At 40.8% G+C, this 13,912-nt stretch overlaps 1 protein-coding gene across 2 annotated transcripts in view; it reads left to right on the plus strand.

Moving 5' to 3' along the window:
• The window catches only part of DOK6 (docking protein 6), a 429,579-nt gene that overhangs the window by 61,933 nt on the left and 353,734 nt on the right, over nt 1–13,912 (plus strand). The gene's annotated exons all lie outside the window — the stretch shown is intronic.

Consider the following 13,912-nt stretch of genomic DNA (forward strand, 5'->3'; position numbering starts at 1 on the left):
ATTGCCTGTTCTCCTCAAGTGGGTTCAGGGAAGCAGCAGGAAACAGGAAGTTCCCTGAGAAGCTGGTGCTAATCAGTCCAGGCTCCTGGGGGTCCTAGAGAGGTACATAAGAGGCTCCTCCTCCTCTTTCTCTCTCTCCCTGCACCTTCTGCCTCAGTTTGCATCATGGTAAGGCCAGCCCTGGTGTAACCAAACACAGAGTTTTGGAATATTTGTTTTTAAAGGCATTATAACGGAGGGGGAAGGATGTAGCTTGGATCTGTAATATTAAAAAGTTGGGCTCTATTCCAAGGTAGGGGTATAACTCCTTGCTTAATGATATGGATTGCAAACTGCAGAAATATTAACCGTGAATGTGAGCCAACAATTCATGTTCTTCTGGCTCACGGACCTGTGTGCCTTCTCTTAGTTTAAAGAGTATTTTGTGGTGCACTTTTTCTGTCTTATTCATCTGATTTTACCTGAGAGGTACATGAGGGCTGCCAAATACTTGAATGTCTCACAAGATGCATGACAGTGATCTGGTCAGATAATGTACTCTTCCAGATTTGAAGAAGAGGGCAGTATAAGGTCTTCAAGCAATCTAGGCTGTTTTTTAAATACGTAACTTTGAACCTTCTGCTGTCTCAGGCTAGGCAACATCAACTGTCTTTCATTTGCAAGCTAATTTTAATTTTGTCTGATTCAGCCAAGTGTATGTGTTTTCCAAAGTAGTTAAATTGTGGTTCTGAAAACTGAAGGTGGTTTTCTTTTCTTTTCTTTTCTTTTCTTTTTTGGAGGGCGGGGTAGGTATGATATGGTACACACACAAAATCAGTCTTTTCACATTCTCACATGAGATTCTATAGCAATGGTAGTGATCATAATACAAGGAAAAGAAATAGATAAAAATGTCCTCATGCTGTTTAATCAGAAAGACCACTGCAGCCTTCTCTGAAGACTGCCTGCTTCTTTTCAGGGATATGTGACATTTTTCAGTTTAGGTTAATCCTGTTACAATACTTATCAGAAATGAGCATGAATAAAATGTCTCCAGCTGATCATAAGACTAAGATAGTTCTTGCGAGGAAGGGGATCAGACTGTATGTTCAATTCTCTAATATGGTATTTTCAAATGAGTATGCTCTACTTAGCTACATTGAGAAAATATATCAATGAACCCATTTCTGTCTTTCAGGCTGCTTCTGTTTTTGACTCTTACCATTTAAAAAATAATCAGGATATATATTTTATTATTATTTGTATTATATGGAACTCGGGGGCCCCAATCAACTCAGAGCCCCACTGTGCTGGGCATATTACAAACACATAGTAAGAGAAAATCCCGCCCTTCAGAGTTTACAATATAAACTCGGACATGGTGAAACAGGTGGACATAAATGGAGAAAATGAAGAAGGGAGGATGATGGTAACAGTTATAGGAACACACATGTATTAGATTAATTATAAATACAATTTGTAAATTCAAGCCTCTCTTCTTTTTGGGATATAAATAATAATTATGTCGGTAATGTTTGTTGGTGACCTGCCTCAATTTGTAAGATTTTTATTTTACCTTGGTTCAGTATCCTAGCCTGCTGCACAGGCCAACAGAAGAAATTCTTCTGCTGACATAGTAATCCCACTGCCTTCAAAAACATTAGCTAAGCCAACAGAAACCCTCTTCTGTCAGCTTAGTTGCGTGTACACTGGGGGGTTCTGCTGGTATAGTTATGTCACCTAGGGGTGTGAATTTTCCACTCTCCTAGCTATGCCAGCAGAATTTTTTAGTGTAGAGCTGGCCACTGGGCTGTGGTAGGTGAACATCATGACAGAAGCCAAAAGATCAAGCAGGAGACAAGGGTTGTCAGTGTTGTTGGTCACAGTTTCCCAGCTCACATCCCACAGGGAACCTCCATCTGTCTCACTCCAGATCCTTGGCTGTTGCTTTTTCCCAGATCTCCTCTTAAGCAGCTTTCAAGTCCTTCTCTTGGTTTCTTCTCAGCAGGGACCCATGCCAGTGCTAGCACAGACCCAGGACTCTGGAGAGCTTAATCTCTAACCAAGCTGCTGCTTTCCTCAAATCTCTCTCCGCAACAAGATTCTTACCAGGTCTTTCCTGTGCCATTCTCTTGATTTAGTCTCAGAAAACATATTTAAAAATTACCCAGCAAACATCACAGCACCTAGCATTGACTGCAGCGCTCTGTAGTCCAGAGCTCCACTTCCTACAATGGAGAATAACCAGAGAACAGCTCCTACACACAGCCCCCTGATCTCTACTAGGAGAACGTTGCCCCTTTTATGGCCAGTCTGCAGTCACATGTCCTCTCTAAGGACTACAGTTCCCAGGATCCCTGGCCTTAAAAGACCAAGACCTAATAAAAAAAAAAAAGCATACAAATCTGGGCTGAGCCTTCAAAGTCCCAACATGCTTTGCTACAAGTCTTCTCCAATTCCACCCCAACCTGCACAGCACCTCCCAGGCTCAGGCCCTGAATATGTAAAGCATTACGTTTTAGGGTGAAAAATCCCTTTCTTTTTCATTGTAAAATATGTATTGAGTCTCTAAATGAACGTCAAGCACTTCAGTATCCTCTCAAAGGAATGCCACTCTAAAAAGTAGCACAGCAGCTGATTACAGGATAAGAAGAACACTCGTACTGTCAATTTTTAAAAGAAACATAATACGTTGGCTTCCGTGGTCAACACATTGTTAATAATCCCTTAAATTCTGAGGAAGACGTGTGCACTGCATTATCTTTCTAGCTACAACACTAAGACACAATAGGATGTGTTTTACTAGATCATTAACACATGCCTCTAGTGCACTGTTAGGTTCAAGGCTCTTGTCCCAAGCAGTGCATTAATCTCTAAGTAAATCAGTCCCCAGAGTCTCTTAATGTTAAAAAATGGATTTTTTGTTTTGATATTTCATTTAATTTTTTGGAAATATTTCTTCCCTCTTTTCTTATATATGCACTTTTAATATGAAACAGACTTCTCAGTGGGAGAGCAAAAGGCACCTAAAGACACAAGTACTACATATGTTTTTATAATAAAGCTTTAGCACATTTTAATACATCTTTTTTTTACCTTCAAGTTTATTGGACCTGTCCTTTTCCACTTGCTGCAGGAACTCTCCTCTTTTCACAGCCCAGACCGCATTGGGGCTTTTTTTTTTTTTAAAAAAATATATTTTAAATTTAATTAAAATAAAAACATCTTCTGGGATTCACAGTGAACTCTTTGCCAAAGTATTTTCAAAGTCAGAGAAAAACAAGGGACTTGGGGGCTTTGTACAGGACTCTCAGCTTCATGTTACATAAGTAAGGTAGATCACACTCTGGAAGACTTGAGTTAACCTGAATGTCACCATATTCTGGTGAGATGCCTGGAGTTGTGAATGAAATTGGACACACTGCTTGTTTTTTTTGGTTTTGAGCTTTATAATTGTTGCTTTATTATTGCTTATCTACTTGGTAATGGGTACTGAGTTTTTCTTTAACTATTCTTGTGGTTTGCTTACATTAGGCTTATGTTTGAAGGGGCTGAAAATTTAGTAGATGTTAAGTTGATCTGGAAAATGTATGCCAAAGCCAGACAGTTTTCCGCAGTTTTATCAGATAGTTTTATCTAAACATAACATTTAGTTTGCAGCATAACTTAAATATTTTTTCAGAAATGATGGACTATGTTTCATATGGGGAAATAAATGTCAAAGACACAAATAACACTGAAGTAATTTCTGTCAGTGATTTAGACATCACTTTTAAATATTTACATAACAGGTTGAATGAAAGTAAAAATAATATATTTAGTGAGAATATGGTGGAATTTATCCAAGTGGAAATAATCTTTAAGAGCTTATCCTGAAATGGTTACAGATGTTTTAAATAATCCATTATTTAGCAAATTTGATCCATGTTACTGTTACTTTTTATTACCATTTCCAGTCCCTAACTGCTATTTTTATTCAGCCCCAAAACCTCATAATTTCATGATGTCTGTGTTTAAGATACTATAACTTGTTGCTATGGAAATTATTATAATGTCTTAAATGTAATACCTACTGATGGATGAGGTTTTGTCTCTTTTGCTTCTTTTCATTTATAAAATTATCCAAATATAGAAGTATTTCAAATCACAAACATTAAAAAAGACTATATTTATGCCAAAAGGGCAAATAACCTACTTCGGACTGTTTAACCAAGAGCCTAGATGAGTCACCAAGAATTTGGTATATTTATATTTATGGCTGTCAAGCGATTAAAAAATTAATTATGATTAATCACACTGTTAAACAATAATATAATACAATTTATTTAAATATTTTGGATGTTTTCTGCATTTTCAAATATATTGATTTCAATTACAACACAGAATACAAGGTGTACAGTGCTCACTTTATATTTATTTTTGATTACAAGTATTTGCACTGTAAAAAACCAAAAGAAAGTGTTTTTCAATTCACCTTTTACAAGTACTACAGTGCAGTCTCTTTATCATGAAAATTTAACTTACGAATGTAGAATTATGTATAAAATAACTGCATTCAAACATAAAACAATGTAAAATTTCAGAGCCTGCAAGTCCACTCAGTCTGACTTCAGCCAATTGCTCAGACAAACGAGTTTGGTTACAATTTGCAGGAGATGCTTCTGCCCACTTCTTGTTTACAATGTCACCTGAAAGTGAGAACAGGCGTTCGCATGGCACTGTTGTAGCCGGTGCTGCAAGGTATTTATTTGCCAGATGCGCTGAAGATTCAGATGTACCTTCATGCTTCAATAACCATTACAGAGGACATGCTTCCATGCTGATGATGGGTTCTGCTTGAAAATGACGCAAAGCAGTGCGGACTGACGCATGTTCATTTTTGTCATCTGAGTCAGATGCCACCAGCAGAAGGTTGATTTTCTTTTTTGGTGGTTTGGGTTCTGTAGTTCCCATATCTGAGTGTTGCTCTTCTGAAAGCATGTTCCACAGCTTGTCCCTCTGAGATTTTGGATGACACTTCAGATTCTTAAACCTTGTGTTGAGTGCTGTAGCTGTCCATAGAAATCTCATATTGGTACCTTCTTTGCTTTTTGTCAAATCTGCTGTGAAAGTGTTCTTAAAACAAACATGTGCTGGGTCATCATCTGAGACTGCTATGACATGAAATATATGGCAGAATGTGTGTAAAACCAAACAGGAGACCTACAATTCTCCCCAAAAAGAATACAGTTACAAATTTAATTGACACATTATTTTTTTTAACCAGCATCATCAGCATGGAGCATGTCCTCTGGAATGGTGGCCAAAGCATGGAAGGGGCATACGAATGTTTAGCATATTTGACATGTAGATTTGACATGTAGATACCTTGCAATGCTGGCTACAAAAGTGCCATGCAAGCGCCTGTTCTCACTTTCAGGTTTCAGAGTAACAGCCGTGTTAGTCTGTATCTGTAAAAAGAAAAGGAGTATTTGTGGCACCTTAGAGACTAACAAATTTATTTGAGCATAAGCTTTCGTGAGCTACAACTGACTTCATCGGATGCATACCGTGGAAAATGTAGTGGGGAGATTTTATATACACAGAGAACATGAAACAATGGGTGTTACCATACAGACTGTAACAAGAGTGATCAGGAAAGGTGAGCTATTACCAGCAGGAGAGTGGGGAGAGGGGGGGAACGACCTTTTGAAGTGATAATCAAGGTGGGCCATTTCCAGCAGTTGACAAGAACTGAAGGAGGGGAAATAAACAAGGGGAAATACACAGAGTAAAACTATTTCCCCTTGTTTATTTCCCCTCCTACTGTTCTTGTCAACTGCTAGAAATGGCCCACCTTGATTATCACTACAAAGGTTCCCCTCCCCCCCCCCCACTCCCGCTCTCCTGTTGGTAATAGCTCACCTTTCCTGATCACTCTTGTTACAGTCTGTATGGTAACACCCATTGTTTCATGTTCTCTGTGTATATAAAATCTCCCCACTACATTTTCCACTGTATGCATCCGATGAAGTCAGCTGTAGCTCACGAAAGCTTATGCTCTAATAAATTTTTTAGTCTCTAAGGTGCCACAAGTACTCCTTTTCTTTTCACTTTCAGTTGACATTGTAAATAAGAAGCAGGCAGCATTATCTCCAGCAAATTTTAACCAAACTTGTTTGTCTGAGCGATTTGGCTGAAGTAGGGTTGAGTGGACTTGTTGTCCCTAAAGTTTTACATTGTTTTATTTTGAATGCAGTTATTTTTGTACATAATTCTACATTAAGTTCAACTTTCATGATAAAGAGATTGCATTACAGTACTTGTATTAGGTGATTTGAAAAATACTATTTCTTTTGTTTTTACAGTGTGAATATTTATAATAAATATAACTGTAAAGTGAGCACCATACACTGTGTATTCTGTGTTGTAATTGAAATCAATATATTGGAAAATGTAGAAAACATCCAAAAATATTTAACACATTTCAGTTGGTATTCTATTGTTTAACAGTGTGATTAATCACAGTTAATTCTTTTGAGTTAATCATGTGAGTTAACTGCGATTAATTGACAGTCCTATTTATATTACATGAATCCTGATATTAGAACCAGCTGCTTTAATTCATCTATGCAAATACATTTTGATTGATAGCAATACTACTATTTGGCATTTTTAAGTGCTTTTCATCTGAGGAGCTCTCTGCCCTTTTCAAAAAATATTAATTAGGCCTCACAACAATGCTGATAGATGCATATCATTTCTATTTTACAGATAAGCAAACCATATCAAAAGAGGTTGTTGGCTTAACCAAGGTCACACATCATATTGGTGACAGAGTTGGGTATTCATCACAGTCTTTTGTTCTAACCACTAGAAAACATTTCTATCAGTATATGCATTTGTAACTAGCTTTCACCAACAGGCAGCAAGGAATAGATGTTGAACCCAAGCTTGTACTACTTGAGCTTAGAGAGTCACTCCGTTGGGTGGTGGCATCGGCAGCACTAGAACCTTGTCTTTCGTGTGGACCAGTCATTAGAAGGGGACAAAATTCACACTTATTTTTTTTTAAAAATAATAATATTTATAACTCGCCTATTTATCCTGAACATTCATGTATACCAGGGATCGGCAACCTTTGGAACGCAGCCCATCCGGGAAATCTGCGGATGGGACGGTTTGTTTACCTGCAACGTCCAAAGGTTCAGCTGATCGCAGCTCCCACTGGCCACGATTCGCCGTTCCAGGCCAATGGGGGCTGCGGGAAGCGGCGTGGGCCGAAGGATGTTGGGGGGGGATAAAGGGCACAGCTGGAGCACTGGTGCCCCAGGACTGACTGACAGAGCCCCGCCACCTGGGCTTGGGTTCTCCTCACCTACCCCCCTCCCCAATCCCTTAACTGGAGGCGGCAGGGTCTGGCTGTCAGCCCCGGCATGGCAGCAGCAGCATGGAAGTAAGTGTGTCAGTGGGGTGCTAACCCTGATGTGAGAAGTTATATTGACAAAGATAACTTTTTACATTGCCTCCCTTACTTCTGTGCTGCTGCTGGCATGGTGCTGTCTTCAGAGCTGGGTGCCAGTATGTGTACTTGTGGAGGCAGCGTAAATGACTACGGACACAAAGAAGGGGAGCCCGATCAGATAAGTTTGATCGCTGCTCTAAAACAATCAAGCAAAAAGGATATTTTAGTTATATTATTGTAATCAACGCTCCTGGTTTTACAGATGCATGGAGGCGGGAAATAGCACCAGTGCCATTTTAAATATTTTTATAATAATCTCAAAAAGAGTTTTTCTGTAAACTGTGTGTGGCATATACAGAATACATGATGGTATATTAGAAAGGTTGGATTGATAATTAGTTGGGATTACCACTATAAATCTCTCATGGTTTTGGCCCTTGTGAGTAATGCAGCCAATCCAATTGCATGGAGTTGAAATCTGTCCCCCACATGGTGGTATCATAAGAACATAAGAATGGCCATACTGGATCATACCACAGGTCCATCCAGACCAGTATCCTGTCTGCCAACAGTGGCCAATGCCAGGTGTCCCAGAGGGAATGAACCTAGCAGGTAATCACAAAAACAACAAGGAGTCCAGTGGCACCTTAAAGACTAACAGATTTATTTGAGCATAAGCCAGCAACTACACACCACACCACAGAAACACTACCCCAGGAACCAATCCCTGTAGCAAACCTCGTTGCCTACTGAGTCCCCATATCTACTCCAGTGACACCATCAGAGGACCCAACCACATCAGCCACACCATCAGAGGCTCATTCACCTGCATGTCTACTAATGTTATATAAGCCATCATGTGCCAGCAATGCACCTCTGCCATGTACATTGGCCAAACAGGACATTCCCTATGTAAAAGAATAAATGGACACAAATCGGTCATCAGAAATGGTAACACACAAAAGCCAGTGGGAGAACACTTCAATCTTCCTGGGCATTCTATAACAGATTTGAAAGTAGCTATACTTGAACAAAAAAACTTCAGAAACAGACTTTAAAGAGAAACAGCAGAACTAAAATTCAGTTGCAAATTTAACATCATTAATTTGGGCTTGAATAGGGACTGGGAGTGGTGGGCTCATTACAGAAGCAGCTTTGCCTCTCCTGGAATTGACACCTCCTCATCTATTGTTGGGAGTGGACTACATCCACCCTGATTGAATTGGCCCTGTCAACACTGGTTCTCCACTTGTGAGGTAACTCCCTTCCCTTCATGTGTCAGTATATTTATGTCTGCATCTGTAACTTTCACTCCATGCATCTGAAGAAGGGAGGTTTTTACCCACAAAAGCTTATGCTCAAATAAATCTGTTAGTCTGTAAGATGCCACCGGACTCCTTGTTGTTTTTGTGGATACAGACTAACACGGCTATCCCCTGATACCTAACAGGTAATAATCAAGTGATCTCCACCCTCTGACAAACAGAGCCTAGGGACACCATTCCTTACCCATCCTGGCTAATAGCCACTAATGGACTTAACCTCCATGAATTTATCCAATTCTCTTTTAAACCCCGTTATAGTCCTAGCCTTCACAACCTCCTCAGGTAAGGAGTTCCACAGGTTAACTGTGCGCTGTGTGAAGAAGAACTTCCTTTTATTTGTTTTAAATCTGCTTCCCATTAATTTCATTTGGTGGCCTCTAGTTCTTATATTATGGGAACAAGTAAATAACTTTTCATTATTCACTTTCTCCACACCACCCATAATTTTATATCCCTCTATTTTATCCCCCCTTAGTCTCCTCTTTTCCAAACTGAAAAGTCCTAGCCTCTTTAATCTATCCTCATATGGGACCCATTCCAAACCCCTGATCATTTTAGTTGCTCTTTTCTGAACCTTTTCTAATGCCAGTATATCTTTTTTGAGATGAGGAGACCACATCTGTACGCGCTATTCAAGATGTGGGCGTACGGTGGATTTATATAAGGGCAATAAGATATTCTCTGTCTTATTCTCTATCCCTTTTTTAATGATTCCTAACATCCTGTTTGCTTTTCTGACTGCCGTTGCAGACTGCATGGACGTCTTCAAAGAACTATCCATGATGACTCCAAGATCTTTTTCCTGATTAGTTGTAGCTAAATTAGCCCCCATCACATTGTGTGTAAAGTTGGGGTTATTTTTTCTGATGTGCATTACTTTACATTTTTCCACATTAAATTTCATTTGCCATTTTGTTGCCCAATCGCTTAGTTTTGTGAGATCTTTTTGAAGTTCTTCACAGTCTGCCTTGGTCTTAACTATCTTGAGCAGTTTAGTATTGTCTGCAAACTTTGCCACCTCGCTGTCTACCCCTTTCTCCAGATCATTTATGAATAAATTGAATAGGATTGGTCCTAGGACTGACCATTGGGGAACACGACTAGTTACCCCTCTCCATTCTGAAAATGTACCATATAGTTATTTCGTGGATTTCTTATGTATCATATATAACTTTAAATACTTTAAATACTTGGAGCTGCTTTCTGTCTCCCCCATGTGGATGCTGAAGGCACGAACGGAAAAGTTCCTAATTCTCTGGATTATATTAATGCAAATTAGGAATCTTTCAATTCATGCCCACAGCATCCCTACGCGGGATTTACAGCACAGCACTTGGGTGCATTATGCTATTTGCGCTCCTGTCACTGTAGATAAAGCCCAAGATATTTCATGATCAGTGCTGCATCTTGTGGTAGGACTGTATTGTAAGTAGCAGTGCACAGCACCATCCTCTATGATGACATGGTTTTTATACAGTTTATATGTTCACAATTTAAAGGCCATAATTTCTTGTAATTTTAAGGGTATTGCAATGAATTATGCAAATATAATGTAATGTGGTTTAGTAACTACTGATTTTTACGTAAATACTTAAAGTGAGAAAAGTTAGACCCCTTATTTTAAATGCACTCAATAAGACCACTAAAATACTGAGAGACTAGTAAGAGTATGGTCTGAGTAATACAAATTAATTAGGTGAGAAAACAGATGTAATTTACTCAAGTACATTAGTAATAGAGGTATACAAAAAAAACTGCACCTGTGCTGTTTTTCTGAAGCTATCTTTTCTCTTTCCTGAATCTCCTTTATCTATTATTTCCATTTGACGTATTTGCTGTCATTTGGCCATGACAGTTTACAAATGATGGCTTTTCTTGTTTCTCAATGCTAGTCAGACATTAGATCTTGTTGACGTTCAGCAGTATAAAATGCTTGCCAGTGGAGTCTCTGCATGAGCTCCTGTTCAGGAAGGATGAATGGAACTCACTTCAGACATGGTTTCTGAAACAAATTTGTGTTAAACCTCCTTCAAAAAACTCAGATATGCTTCAGCTTTCATAATAGTAGTAGTATTTGGAATAGATACTCTTGCTCTTTAGTTTACAGGCCAGATGAAAATTTAAAGATGAAAGAAGGGAAAAGAGAGTTCATTGTGAGTAATTGGATTTTTTGCATTTTACAACAATTGGAATATAAATTAATTACACTGATAAAGATTTGGGCTGTGTATTGTATTTGCTTCCAATTATGAATACTCCTCAGACTTTCACATTTAATGTTTCCCAGCTCCTCACCCATACATTTGTGGGGGAACAGGATTCGGTCTATTATAATTTATATCCATGTATCATTCAAATCTGAAGGAAAAAGGCAGTTTTAACCCTGGAAAACTGCTTTTCTATTAATCGTTGCCTGCCTACCACTCTGAAATATAAGATTATATGAGAGACAGACCTTAAACCGCCCAAGGTCCACCCACAACAACAACAAAATCTTCCATTACATAAATAATATTGGCTGAAGACCTCCACCCTGTATCTAATGGGAAGTGTCGTAAACTCACTCCTAAGCAACTACCAGGGCTTACAGATCTAGGACACTGCATGCCTACGTGGATTCTCCTGCATAAATGCAGAGTAGGAACAGTGGAGAATGGGTTGCTTAATGACATCCTGGATTTGTGGAGGAGATACAAAGGCTCACATGGAGCCTGAAAAGCCCCAGGCAGCCTTGGGGTTATATGGTAATGCCTTCCTGGATGTTTTATTTAAATGTATATTTTCTCCTAGGGGGATTTACTGTACAGTATTACCTCTCCATCCCCAAAGCTTCATATGTGTGTTTGTTTATGTGGCAACTACTCATTTTATGCTGATCTGGCCCGTTCTCAAAAAACAAAATGTGTGTGTGAAACTCCATACACAGCCTTTTTAATGAACTGATGCATCAGTGATCTTTTAGAGATGGTTTTAAAGCCTTAGATGTGTTATCTTTTAGAATTGATATTTAAAAGTGATTTCATGTGAAAGCTAATGAAGATCACTCAAGGTGGGGCTTGATAAATTTATGAAAGGGATTGCATGTTGTGGTTGTCTGCAGTTGCAGGAGATTGGACTGTATGACCCAGGTAGTCCTATGATCTTATGTTAAGGCAATGTGGAGGGAATCTGCACTATCCTATACAGAGCTATATACTGAGACTAAATTCTGCTGAGATCCCATTGAATTTCTTTAAAAAAAGAAAAGTTTTCTAATTAACTTCTTACTTAGATTAATTTAGTACTTCGTAATCCTGTAAACACTCATGTATGTTCTTAACTTTACTGTGTGAGTAGTTCCATTGATGCATATTTTTTTTGTTTACAAGATCAGGGCTTTATTAAACTGTGTTTTATTAGAACATGAATGAAAAGGAATTGTTGACTTCTCCCTTGGATCTTTGTCTCTTCAGCTTCAGTGGGGCTATTCACATGCTTAAGTATCTTGCTGAATCAGTGCCTAAAATGTAACTTTATTTATAAAACTCATTTTTCCTTCGCTATGTAGATTGTTGCAGAATTACATATATCAAATTACATTGCAGTAGTGTCAGAATTCATTAGTTGTGTCATGCCACATCTCAAACTATGACTATCATAATACAGTGTGTAGTATGAGAAAATGATAACTCAAGCATCAGGAAGGGTGAGAAATTAAATTGCTTGAAAAGCATAATTAAGGAAACAACAGTTTTATAGACTAAAGCCATTTTTTAAAATGACTGCTTGTGCACCATTCTTTGAACAGAAAAATGTCTACCAAGTATTTGTGAGGCAACTACATTTTGTGTGTACACAGATATGAATAGGAGAGTGGGAGACAGAGTTTAGGTGTGAATGTAAGGTGGAAGTATAGTGGTGAGTGAGGAATAAGAAATCCTATGCAGAAATGTCTTATGTCCCATTAATCTTTGGGTTTTATATAGTGCCCCCATATACAGTGATGAGCTGCCAAAATCTTAACAACGGGTTCCCTCCTCACCCCACTAGGGGGTCATTGCCCACCCCTACCCCCTGGGACTCCTGCCCCATCCAACCCTCCCGTGTTCCTTGACGCCCCCCCCAGCCCCATTCACCTCCCTCCCCTGTCCCCTGACTGCCCCCAGAACAGGGCAGGAGGGTCTTGTGGGCCACCATAGTGGGTGCCCACCCCACCCCTAAAAGTGAGAGGCACCTGCCGGGAGGCGAGGTGGGGAGTCCCGGCGGTGCTTACCTGGGGCAGCTCCCAGGAAGCATCCGGTAGGTCCCTCTGGCTCCTAGGGGTGGGGGAGCGTAGATGGGGGGGAGCAGGCGGAGTGGCCTCTCCCCCACTGATCACATCAAAAGTGTCACCTTAGGTGCTGACTCCCTGGGTGCTCCGGGGCTGGAGCACCCACGGGGAGAATTTGGTGGGTGCAGAGCACCCACTGGCAGCTCCCCGCCCAACCCCAGCTCACCTCACCTCCGCTCCGCCTTCTCCCCTGAACGCAGCGCCCCGCTCTGCTTCTCCGCCCCCTCCCCTGGCTTCCCGCAAATCAGCTGTTCGGCAGGAAGCCGGGGAGGGCTGAGAAGCAGGTGGCGACTTCACACTCAGGCCGAGGGTGGCGGAGGTGAGCTGGGGCAGGGAGCTGTTCCCCTGCGTGCCCCCCCCGGTTACCTGCTGCGGCGCGGGGCGGCCCTCCTTGCGTCCCACCCTCACCCCAGCTCACCTCCGCCTCCCTGGGCCTGAGCGGGAAGCCGCGGCCTGCTTCTCAGCCTGCCCTGGCTTCCCGCATAAACAGCTGATTCGCGGGAAGTCTGGAGGGGCGGAGAGGCAGAGCGGGGCGGCGCGTTCAGGGGCAGAGACGGAGCGGAGGTGAGCTGGGGCCGGGGGTGGGGCGGGGAGCTGCCGGTGGGTGCTCTGCACCCACCAAATTTTCCCCTTGGGTGCTCCAGGGCTGGAGCACCCATGGAGTCGGCGCCTAAGGCGCCACTTTTGGCCGGTTAAATTTAGAAGCCCTTTTAGAACCAGTTGTCCCTCACGGAACAACCGGTTCTAAAAGGGCTTCTAAATTTAACAATCGGTTCTAGCGAACCGGTGGGAACCAGCTCCAGCTCACTACTGCCCTTATATGTAAATTATATAAAATTGGTATTCATCAGAATG

Source organism: Eretmochelys imbricata, chromosome 2 (genome assembly GCF_965152235.1).
Source record: "Eretmochelys imbricata isolate rEreImb1 chromosome 2, rEreImb1.hap1, whole genome shotgun sequence".
In the NCBI taxonomy this organism is placed as follows: Eukaryota; Metazoa; Chordata; order Testudines; family Cheloniidae; genus Eretmochelys; species Eretmochelys imbricata.